General features: G+C 36.4%; 1 protein-coding gene across 6 annotated transcripts in view; it reads left to right on the top strand.

Annotated features, from left to right (window-relative positions):
* CDK8 (cyclin dependent kinase 8) overlaps positions 1-13,200 on the top strand; it is a 147,242-nt gene that overhangs the window by 94,760 nt on the left and 39,282 nt on the right. The window lies entirely within an intron of this gene.

Raw genomic sequence — 13,200 nt, 5'->3', positions numbered from 1 at the left:
ACAAAACAAAAAATAGATTTACATAACAGAAATCAGGCAAATCTTTTGGCATTTTATGAAGCTGAAAATAAATTTTGGCCATTGGGGTGGAGTCAAATTAGGGAAAAACATTTCTACTTTTGAGCTACCCGTCCTTTTTATGATCTCTAAAAGAAAAAAGTGTGGCTAAAGGGCATGTTTTTCCCATCGAGTCAGTTATGCTAAGATAGCTCTACATTTTCTTTTTCTTGTAAATTATTTTTTTCACTTGAAGTATGTATGCATATTAAGTAAATACAGACTGATTTTTAAAACCAATATTTAAATTTCATGTAATAATATAAATATACTTAAGCCACTTAGAGTAGTATTAAGTATAGTAGTGAAAATTATGATACCAAGTTTCTTTTATCTCTCTTATGGTAAAGCTCTTCCTACTGATGCACCTTAAGTAGATTCTCTTTGACATAGGGTTAGTGTGGAACCGATCATTTCGGAAGGCTCTGTTAGTAGTGTACTAAGTGGTGGAGAGTGGAAGGATCGGTGCCCCCTAATATAGGCAACAAGGGATGCATTGTCTGTAGATGATTTAAAAATAATAATAAAGCATACTAAAAGTTAGTTGCTTTTTATTGTCACTATATGCTGACAGTTCTGAACAATTTCAGTAATAAAATATTTCTCTACAGTGAGGCAAATCACTCTTACTCCTCCATCCCTCTTGCCATTATTTAAAGTTTATTAATCCAAAAAGTTCTGCGGTGTCTACTGCTGTCTTCTTTGATTTCCATATTTGAGTGAGATTTTCCGTATTTTCTGTGCATGACTTCTTAGTGTTCTTTATAAACGTCTGACCCTTCTGTGTACCTCAGACACACAGAAGTCCACTGAACCATTGTTTCATGAAAATGACAGCCTTTGCCTCTAATCTAGATACTACTGGTTCACATGCCCACCTTTCAAATTCTGAAGGAAAAACTCATTTACCATATATGTACATTTTAAAATGTGAGCACCTTCCTGCCAACTGAAAAGGCTTTAAAGTTTTGATGTTTATAGTGTTTGAACAATAGCTACATTTGATTCTAATATATGTAGTAATATGATATTAACTCTCAAGAACATTGGTCAGCCGAGCGCGGTGGCTCATGCCTGTAATCCCAGCACTTTGGGAGGCTGAGGCGGGTGGATCATGAGGTCAGGAGTTCGAGATCAGCCTGGCCAACATGGTGAAACCCTGTCTCTACTAAAAATACAAAAATTAGCCGGGCATGGTGGCACATGCCTGTAATCCTAGCTACTTGGGAGGCTGAGGCAAGAGAATCACTTGAACTCTTGAGGCAGAGGTTGCAGTGAGCCGAGATTGTGCCACCGCACTCTAGCCTGGGTGACAGAGCGAGACTCCATCTCAAAAAGAAAAAAAAAGAACATTGTTCAGAAGCTATATAACATAACTTTTTTTTAACGTTTTCTTCTCAAATATTTGTTGTTAGTTGCATATGAAATATTTACCCTATCAAAACAAAAATTAATAGTTCATTATATTCTTTACTCCTGTTTAGTCAGATTTAGATCAAATGTGACAATGCTGACCTTAACTCTCTTCATAGACTTCTAATGCTATGAATTGGACCAGTTGGTTGAGGTGCTGACATGCCACAAGAAACTTCATATTAAGGTGGATAATTGGCACAGACACCCTAAAAACGCCATTTTAATAATACTCTGGAATGTTATTGATGTTTTCGTTTAATAAAATTGGCTTTATTAATTAATAGAAATACTGGTTTGAGATGGTAGAGTTATGAAGTTCTTTGATATGTATAGTTGAGCTTTTAAAATTAACAATCCTATTTAATAAATAACGATTAATTTGGTTGCTATTAATCATCACATAGTAGCAAATCAGTAACTGAAATCTGTCATCCTTGGTGGGAAAATAGAGATTTCTTAATTCTGGAAGTCTTTTTGGGCTGAGAGTCGTAATCAGTGTAAATGTATGGGTGTTTTAAGAAATAGGGACCAGAAGAGAAACATAGGCAATATTTATTTTGTGAAGTAATTCATCGATCCAAACCAAACTTTTTAGTTTTAGATCATTAAAATATGTGTATGTAAGCTGTTGCTTATACACTTAATTTGTCTGTGTCCACTAGAGATAAATGAGAACAAAGTTAATGTCTGTTGTGTTAGCTTTGTTCCTTCCTTTGATGACTCTCTTCCCCTTTCTTTGTTTATTCTCCTTCCCTCCTTGGGAAGGGAAAATAGTTTGACTACCAGTCTGCTGTAGTCCTGGTTCTGGTATTACCATCTATACTGCTCAGGATACTGCATCTCCAGAGATACAGAACCAACAAGGTGTTTATACATAGATGGAGAATGATTTATTTAAGGAATTGGCACATGCAGTTGTGGAGGCTTGGTAAATCCAAAATCTGCAGAGCAGGCTACAGGCTGGAGACCCAGGAAAAAGTTTTAGCTCTAGTCCAAAGACAATCTGCTGGCAGAATTCCTTCTTGCTTAGGGGAGGTCAGTCTTGTTCTGTGAAGGCTTTCAACTGATTCGATGAGGCATATCCATGTTAAGATGGGTAGTCCTTACGTGTTTTACTCAAAGGCCACTGATTTAAATGTTAACCTCATCCAACAGCACCTTCACGGAAGCATTCAGAGTAATGTTTGACCAAACATCTGGGCACTCTGGTCCAGCCAAGTTCACACATAAAATTATTCATCCTCGGCCGGGCGCAGTGGCTCACACCTGTAATCCCAGCACTTTGGGAGGCTGAGGCGGGTGGATCATGAGGTCAGGAGATTGAGACCACCATCCTCGCTAACATGGTGAAACCCTATCTCTACTAAAAAAAAATACAAAAAAATTAGCTGGGCATGGTGGCTGGCACCTGTAATCCCAGCTACTTGGGAGGCTGAGGCAGGAGAATGGCATGAACCCGGGAGGCGGAGCTTGCAGTGAGCCGGCATCGTGCCACTGTACTCCAGCCTGCATGACAGAGCTGGACTCTGTCTCAAAAAAAAAAACATTTATCCTATATAAGTGAATAAACAAGAAGCACAAGTTAAAATAATGTGAGGTAAGTTATTTTGCCCTGTCCTTTCCTCCTCTCTCCCTGCTGTTACCAAAATAGGAGTATTGGGTTTAGGCAGTCTAAGAATTTTACCTCGTATTATAAAGCTGACTAAGTGGGAAATACTGTGAAAATAAGTAAAGATACATTGAACTTGTTAACACCATTGTCAGGAATGTAATATAATACAGCTGCTGTGGAAAACATAGTGGTAGTTTCTAAAACAATTAAAAATAAGATTACCATATGATCCAGCAATTCCACTTCTGGGTATACACCCAAAATAATTCAAAGCAGAGTCTCAAAGAGGTATTTGTAAATGCGTGTTTATAGTAGCATTCTTGGCAGTAACTTGCCGAAAGGTAGAAGCAACCTGAGTGTCCATCAGTGGATGAATGGGTGAACAAAATGGGTATGTACATACAGTGGAATATTATTCAATCTTATAAAGGAAGGAAGCTCTCAGCCTGGGCAATATAGCGAAACCCCATATCCACAAACGTAAAAATTAGCTGAGTGTGGTAGCATGCACCTGTGGTCCCAGCTACTTGGGAGGCTGAGGTGGGAGGGTCAGTTGAGCCCAGGAGTTTGAGGCTGCATGAGCTGTGATTGTGCCACTGCACTCCAGTTTGGGCAACAGAGTAAGACTCTGTCTGTAAAATAAAAATTACACAGTTTCTTTTGGGGAAGGAAATTCTGACATATGTACAAGGATGAACCTTGAAGACATTATACTAAGTGAAATGAGCTAGTCACAAAAGGATAAGTACCATATGATTCCACTTTCATGAGGTACCTGAGCAGTCAGATTCATAGAGACAGAAAGTAGAATGGTGGTTGCTAGGGCTGAGTGGAGGGGCAGTTAGGGGGCGTTATTATTTAATGGATACAGAGTTTCAGTTTTGCAGGATGAAAAGAGTTTGGAGATGTATGGTGATTGCACAACATTATGAATGTGCATTTAATACTGAACTGTACACTTAAAACGGTTGATAAATGTTATGTTACGTGGATTTTACCACAATAAAAGACACTGGGAGAAAATACGTTTAAGCGATTCATAATAAAAGTTTGAAGTCTTCGCCTGATTGGATTCAGTTTGGTGATTTTTCTTAGTCCAGTCCAATAACAAGACATGATGCATCAAAGTTGTATTGATACTGTTTTGTAGATGCACAGGTTTGATTTGGCAATTGTATCTGAACTGTTTCTGAAAAAGTAGTCTTCCTTTCTAGATAGAGTTAAAATACATGGACAAAGGTATGAGCGGGTTTTCACTACTGAAGCCTGTGTTGTGACCATTTGGAGAGCATCTAGACAGGTTCGCTAACTGCAGCTATGTGGCCTCATTTTTTTTTTTTTTTTTTTTTTTTGAGATGGAGTCTTCACTCTGTTGCCCAGGCTGTAGTGCAATGGCATGATCGCAGGTCACTTGAACCTCTGCCTCCCGGGTTCAAGTGATTCTCCTGCCTCAGTCTCCCAAGTAGCTGGGATTACAGGTGTGTACCACCACACCCGGCCAATTTTTGTATTTTTAGTGGAGACAGGGTTTTGCCATGTTAGCCAGGCTGGTCTCCAACTCCTGACCTCAAGAGATCCACCTGCCTCGACCTGCCAGATTGCTGGATTACAGGCAGAAACCACTAAGCCCAGCCTGGCCTCTTGCAGTAGAACTGATTTCAGTAGAACTTCAAACTATTTTTTTATAAAACTTAAAAAAGATAAAAATGCTTTTCTCATTCAGTTTGTGAAATAAATTTCAGAGTCAGTTAATACGTCTTTTACTGGGAAGAATTCTGTGATAAATTAAAAATTTGAGGCAAAGCATGATGGCTCATGCCTGTAATCCCAGCGCTTTAGGAGGCCAAGGTAGGATTGCTTGCAGCCAGAAGTTAGAGACCAGCCTGGGCAACATAGTGAGACCCCGTCTCTACAAAAAGAAAATTGAAACACACTGTCAAATATGCTGGTATTTGTGAATCTAAGTGAAGACCGATATGTAGTCCAGCTCCAATCTTCTTTTCTTTCCCTATCTCACTCCTTAAGCTCATTTTCTAGCCACCCCAGAGGTTGCCCTGCCTGCCTGAATTCCCTCCTCCCTTCATCTTCATAGCTCGAAATTACAGCTCTCTCTAGTAACCCTAGCTGAAAATGAGAATGTTTACATCTAAAATCCTATTACAGCTACTGTGAACCACCTATGGGGCCCTTACTAGTTTTGGTAATATGGTAATCTATTTGATTATAAACTCCTGAGGGCAAAGACCATGTCTTACTCTGTGTTTGTATCCCTCCCATTGCCTAATAAAATACACAATTTGTGTATACAGTATTGCCTATGTTTGTTGAATGAATGAACTAGCTTACTTGTAACAGAAACAAAGTGGCTTCCAAGGTTATTTCTGATTTTATCTAATGCTTATGCATATCTACAGACACATGCATATCCTTTTGCATTTCTTTTTAGTACCCTTTTATCTCTACTATGATTTACTGCAGTGAAGTGGTGTACAAAAGCTTCCCCCCATCCATACTGCATCTTAAATCCTTTCAGCTGCTTCCCTCTTGCTACCCAAAAGAACTCAGCTCTTACGAGTCAGTTCAAAGACCATTCAACTAATGATATTGACCTATTGATCTCTTTTATTGCTCTCTTTTTATATGCAATATTTTTGTTTCACTCAATGAAACCTATTTGCTGACCCTTTTTCTATTTGTTCTGATGTTCTCTTTATGTCACTTATTTTTCCCAATTTTTTTCTTTAATCTTAAGGTTGGAACATTAGTATCATAGTTCATATACATCCCTCACTTTCTTCAAAAATATCTTAAGGTTCCTTCTGAGTAAATTCTTTAATTGCAAATAAGAAGGCAATGCCTACCTTCTTCTAAACATGCCAGCTGTTCTGATCTTGGAACTCTTATATTTCAGTTTTACACTGCATTTAACTGACCAGTCTGTTACTTGTCATAATATATTTATGGATGCTCCTTGACTTAACAATGGAGTTACATCTTGATAAACCCCTCATAAGTTGAAAATATTGTAAGTCTAAAATGCATTTCATACACCTTACCTACCAAACATGAGAGATTAGTTTAGTATGTTAAACATGCTCAGAACACTTCAGTCAGCCAACAGTTGGGTAAAATCATCGGACACAAAGCCTATTTTATAATAAAGTATTGAGTATCTCATGTGATTTATGAAATACTATACTGAAAATGAAAAACAATGGTTGTATGAGGACTGGAAGTACAGTTTTTAACTGAATGCATATTGCTCTTACATCATCTTAAAAGACAAAAAATTGTAAGTCACGCCATTGTAAGTTGGAGACCATCTCTAATTTCTAGCTCATAGTTGCTCATTTTGAGGCGGCTTTCATTTTTTAAATAATTTTCTTTTCTTTCTTTCTTTCTTTTTTTTTTTTTTTTTTTTTTGAGACAGAGTCTCACTGTGTTGCCCAGGCTGGTCTTGAACTCCTGGGCTCAAGAGATCCTCCTGCCTTGGCCTCCCAAAGTGCCAGGATTACATACCTGAGCCACCACACACAGCCATTTTGTAAATAAATTTTCTAATGCACTTAGTGTTGGCTGTATTTAATGCTTTTTGTTGAAAGTATTCATAAAGCTGTATCAGACCACAGGAATGATTTATACTTAAATCAACATCTAAGTATTAAAGACTTGGTTTTGATGTATTTTCTAAGAAAATTAATAGAAAGTAGAGTCGTAGTTATATGACTGGCCTAGTAGCCATTAATTTTTGTAAAGTACATGTATTAGAGTTCTCCAGAGAAACAGAATCAATAGGATAGATAGGTAGATGGATGGGTGGATGATAGGGAGGTAGGGAGGTAGATAGATGACAGGGCATTTACTAGAGGAATTGGCTTATGCAATTATGGAGGCTGAGAAGTCCCATGACACGCCACCTGCCAGCTGAAGAAACAGGGAAGCTGGTAGCATGGTTCAGTCTAAATCCAGAGGCCCGAGAACAAGGGAGCTGATGGCATAACTCTCAGTCAGAGGCCAAAGGCTTGAGAAGCTGGGGGAGCTGCTGGTGCAAGTCCCAGAGTCCAAAGGCCAGAGAATGGAGAGTTCTGATTTCCAAGAGCAGGAGAAGAAAGGTATCCCAGCTCCAGAGGAAAGAGAAGTTGTCTTTCCTCTGACTTTCTGTTCCATCTGGGCCCTCACCTAATAAGATGGTGTCCATCTATGTACTTTGCTTGAAGGTGGATCTTTTCACTTCAGTCTACTCTTTAAAATGCCAGTCTCTTCCGGAAACACCTTCACAGAAATACCCAGAAATAATGCTTTACCAGCTATCTGGCTATTCTTTAGTCAAGTTGACACCGTAAATCAACCATCACAGTCTATATCACATTCTCATATGGTTATTAATATTTTCCATGTTTTAAAGTGTCTGATATCCAAAATATCATTTTAATAGTTACCTTAATGTGATAACTATTTATCATAGCGGTAGTTAACTTGGAACTAGCAAGCACACAGTGTGTATCACAGTCCTGTTTTACTAAATGGCATATAATGTTAAGTGAGATATACTGTAACTCTTCATTGTAGTTTTTTAATTATTATTGTTTTCAAGCTCAATTACAAGACTGTATAGAAATTTGGAGTATTTCAACTGTTGCAGCCATCTGCTGTTTGGCTACTCCTGCTCTTAACTAATTCAAAATAGTGATTTTTAATGTCATAGTAAACCTTTCTAGAAAATCTCTAGATGTTTCCTTTGGGAGTGTTTCAGTAGAGATGTGCTACTCACTTCAAGCTTATTTTGAAAAAAATAAGCTGTGTTTTGTTTTGTTTTGTTTTGTTTTGTTTTTGGTAGAGACGAGGTCTTACTGTGTTGCCCAGGCTGGTCTCAAACTCTTGGGCTCTTGGGCTCAAGCAGTTCTTCTGCCTTGGCCTCCCAAAGTGCTGGGATTACAGGCACCAACAACCTTGCTCAGCCTGATTTATTATTACTTTTTAAATCTGATAGGGCTGCTGGCCTGCAGTTTATTCTAATTATACTGGGTAGTTTGGAATCTCTTAGTGGGACTTCATGTGTCCTTGATGAAGGATATGTTGGTTTCTTAGCAACTGTTAAATAGGATTAAAATCTTGGAGTGAGCCATTGACTCAAACTCAGTTTCATAGGGTGCACTTTATCAAGGCCTCTTACTGTGTATTGATGATAGCATGGTGACTTATTAAGGAATTTTGGGTCTGATTCTTTTTATTTGAGTGGCAAAGTGAAAAAACACCTCTTGTGTTTTACTTACTGATACTATTTGTTCATGTTATATGACATTTTTATTTTTGTTTGAGGTGTATTATTGTCTGCTCAACTCTACTACTAGTAAGTGGAAAAACTGAGAAGTAAAGAGGCTAAATGACTTCATTATGGTTATTCAGAGAAATATAGCAAAGCTGGACTACGGAATTTAGGGTTTTTCCTCTAGGTCAGTGATTTTTAAATTGCAGATTATAAGCCATAAACAAATCAGGAAATCACACGACACAATCAGTTTTTTTTGTTGTTGTTTTTAATGAATCAGAATAAATATGAGAGTGTATCATATATGTTAAGGGTAATTACTGTTTCATGAAACTTTTGACAAAATATACATATTTGTCATTATTATCATGTAATATTAAATATGTCACATAATATTAAATTTTCCTGTGGGATGTGTTGAAAAAGGTTTGGAAGCCATTGCACTAGAAAATACTCAGCCCCAAATTATAGAACCTTAATGGTTTATGCAAACTTTTTGACATTGATAATAAAATCATTTTGAATAGTGGTTAGGAGGGATTGTATAATGGTGGTAGAATTTCAGGAAAGTTTCACTTTCGTCCTTCTATACCTTTCAAATTGTTGGAGTAGTTTGTAGTTAACATACCTTATTGTTACAATCAGAGGGGAAAAGTGTTTTAATCTTGATCATAAAACTGAAGAAAATGTTTATTTAATGTGTTATTAAAGCTCACATGTAATATTTATGTGGTTTAGTATATTTTATGTTGGTAAAGGGTGATTGTTATTTTTTAAAAACAGCCGTATATATATACACTTTCTTTCTTTTTAAAAAGAGGCATCAGTAAATTCTTTAGAAAAGAAAAACCAAGCAGAAAGGACCCTAAAATTACCCATAGACTGAAAGAGGCAGAGCAACGGTCATGGAACAGTGGGAAGGAGAGGAGTCTGCATTCTAGACTTCTGTTCTCACTATTTTTCCTTATCTGTGCTGTAGTAGCTTCCCTGAAATGAGAGTTGGGAACCTATTAAGTCTGTTTAAAACAGAGCTTTTTGAAGGAAAAATGCTTTTTAGTTGTTAGGTTTAATTATTGCTCATGACTTGAGATTTGCTTCATTTGTTGGGAACTCCAAGGATTTATTCTAATTGTAACTTACTTAATTGGGTAGCTAATAAAATACCTAAGATTGCAACCATAAAATGTAGGCTTGCAGATAAAACATGGGTTTGGTAACAACTGATTAAGGCACATTTAAATGAGATTTGTATAAATTTTAGTTAACATGATGACTATTGTGCTTATTCTAAAGTATTCTTACTTAAATGACCAACTGGGCAATTTTCCTTCTGTAAACTGATTATAAACAACCCATTTGGCTTTTGGGTAATATGCCACATTTGCTTAATTTTGATACTGAGCATGCACAGTGTACTGTACTGTTTTATTATTTATAAATAAAAAAGTGGCCCACTTCATTTTATTAAACGTCAGAATTGCAAATAGCATATATGTTTATATGGGTAGGTTACAAGTTGATAAAAATATTATGTCATTTGGTTGCATATTACTTAGTCAAACATCTCACCAATCGAGAATGGTTATTCTAAATTATCAAGATTTTGTTTTAAATAGGGTTTCTTTAAGATGTTTTTCTGTGACCCTGGAAATTGACTTGAAGTGGAGGGTTATCTGAGTTTTTCTCCATTCATAACACAGTTGATGTGATACATCATTATATATTTGACATAACTTCTCCCATTTTTATAAGCAAAATATATTGTCATCCACAGCAGCATGTTTCCCAAAACCAGGACTGACATGGAGACAAGAATGTTTCATATCTCCGCCTGCATCTTACATAAGCTCTTACTTGATTTAATATGATACTAATGGTGACCCCTCAGTTTTTCTCTTTTGACCTTTAGACTTTCACATTAGCAAAACAAATATATTCATATCAGAATACCAGGAGATGGTTTTTCCAAAGAGAGTTTCAGAATACTCTGAATTAATACTGTGAAAAAACCCATAAAAATTAATATCGCAGTCTAACTTTCTAGTAATAGAGTCAGGTTTTAGAGTTATTTTCCAGACTTCTGAAGATTTGCAAAAGTACCTGAATCTTTAAAGATGGAATATATTAGCTAAGATTTTCTCTTAGCTAAAGCTGTTATATCTAAACCTATTTTAAGTCATTGGTGCCCTTGTCCACATAAAGCTTTCATTAAATCTTTCTCAGTTTGATGACCATATCTCTTTACTGAATACAAGCAAATGAGAAATGGTCAAATAAGAGAACAAAAGTAAGTCTTCCTGCAGAAACAAGCACAAGCAGCAAACCATATTTCAAAATCAGCTCAACCCAGAAGTTCAAGATCTTGTGTACATTTTTATAAATGTTGTTCGAATCAACATACAGGAATTTTTTTTAAGATTTAATAAAATGAGAAGTTTCCTCAATACAAATAGATGTAAAATCAGTGACCGTTACTGAATTAACTGTTGAAAGAAATGTTCGTTTATTAAAGTCTCCTACTCCCCCAGTACAACTGGATTTTACCTTCCCTTTTAATAGTGATCACTTTGTTATATGACCTATGTCTATTTTTTATTAGTTAATTTATATATAACTTGCCTCCAGATTTTTATCTTACTAAAAGTATAATACTCTACGTAGGTATGTATTCTGAAGATTCCTCTCTGTTCTCAAATAGATGGGTGAATTTCTAAAATCAATTTCTATTCTAACTTCCAGTCTTTTCAAATCACAGACAGGCTTGTAATTCAGGTCAGGGTAGTTTAAGATGCCTATTTAACAAAAATATAGAAGGTGGGAAGATAGATTGCTAATTTTTAAAAAGCTCATTAGTTTAAACATCTGTTTATGTAAACATCTTGAACCATTTGAAATAAAGCTCATTTTTTGTTTTCCCTAATTTCACAGACTAATAGGCCTTAAAGTTGGAAGGCATCTTAGCAGCAACAGACAATTCCAGTCTCTTAGCTGCTGTAGTAATTCTTGGTAATATCTGGGGCAGACAACCCTCGTGACACTGGTTGAACACTTCCATCATGGCCAACTTTCTGTCTTACTAGAGTAAACTTACTGGTACACAGCTGTAATCCTTAGAATATAGAGTCAGAAATTTGGAATTTCTAATACTCGTCCTTTAGGCCCTCTCTTCCTTGATTGGTCTTCTGCTTTTTTTCCCCCTTCTGGTTAACACTAGATGGTAAAATCAAATGTGGTCTGAAAAACAAACAAAAAACAAAAACAAATGTCTGAACCTTGATGCTGAAGAGGGGCTAAGGGAAATCCAAAAATAAAAGAATGAAATAAAGAACAACAAAATGAGAAATTCAGAAGAAAAATAGGAAAGGGTTGCGCATGGTAGGGAACGATAGAAAATCTTGGGTTATATATCCTTGAATGATGTTTTTTTTAATCATCATGGGCCAAAGAGAAAAAATTAAGCCCCTATTATAGTGGACCTGAGGTTTGTTTGAATCTTGGTTCTACCGCTTAATTATGTTACCATGGGAAGCATTAACCTCTCTGTCACTTTTCTCAGTAATAAAATGAGGCCAGATCTATTTGTTTTTTCCTTTGGGTAGAGATTGATATGAAGACTGGCACATAGTAAATGTTCATTAAGTACATTTCACTTTTCAAGTCGCTCTGTGAATATTAAGTAAGTACATGAGGATTAAGAGCTTTATCCATTTTGTTTACTCCTTTATCATCACTATCTAGAATGTCACACAGTGATTGGATGCCCACAAATAACTTAGTGAATGAATAAGTGGACTTTTTTTGTCAGTTCTTCCCTTCAAAACATCTCAGATCCAGCTATCGTGAGACCTTATTGTAACTCAAATTTGAATAAAGCACAATTGGCAATTGGTGCTTATCATCTGCCTGGTATCTTTTCTCAAAGAAGAGTCAACTGTAGTGCTTATTTTCAAGGACAGGAATCCATGAAAGGAAGGGCAGATTTGGCAGCGATTCTGGACTTCTAGCGCAGTGTCTCTGGATCAATCCAGTAAATCATTTGCCATCTAACAAGGAGATTTCAGAATATTCTGCTGCCAGAAAATGGATTTGGATTGCCCAGATGGGCATCGGGATTGCTAGTTGTAGAGATTCATCTTGTCCATTTCATTAACATCTATTTACCCTACCCCTAACTAGACCCCACATTTTACACAGTCAGATTTCTCAGACTCCAGTAATTGCCTCATGGCCTCACTTCCCACCGTTTCACCACTACTCTAATTCAGGCCGCTTGGATTACTGCAGAAACTCCCCAGTGATCTTCCTCTCTTGTTGTCTTGTGTTTGTTTGATCTAATAACTGCAAACAAAATAATCTCTCTAAAAACTAAATCACATCATGTCATTCCCCTATTTAAAATTCCTCAATAGCTTCCCACCTGGGAGACTGATACATTCAAAATCTTTCTTAAACACATCATACAGTATGATGTCTTTTTTCTGCAGTGAAAGCTACACCATTATTTTATGTACCACTAAGAAAGAAAACATGCTGCCAGTTCATTGTCACACCACAGAGGTTATGAGACATATCTTGCTTTCAGAAATTCTAAGATTTAAAAAGAAAAGTATAAATTGGAATCCATGAAATCCATTTTCTTCTTGTTATATAGTAATGGTTAGGACTTACTCACTAATACATTGGCAAATATAATAGAAGTGACTTATTTCTGTCTTGAAGGAGAATTCTTAAGTTTCACTATTAGATATGATATTTGCTCTGGAGTTTTAGTTAAATATAAGGTTAAAGATGCTCCCTTCTATGCCTGGTTAAGTTGTTTGTTTCTAAATCCATAATAGATAATGCT

Source organism: Piliocolobus tephrosceles, chromosome X (assembly GCF_002776525.5).
Source record: "Piliocolobus tephrosceles isolate RC106 chromosome X, ASM277652v3, whole genome shotgun sequence".
NCBI lineage: Eukaryota > Metazoa > Chordata > Mammalia > Primates > Cercopithecidae > Piliocolobus > Piliocolobus tephrosceles.
This window is presented reverse-complemented; position numbering and strand designations above follow the sequence as displayed.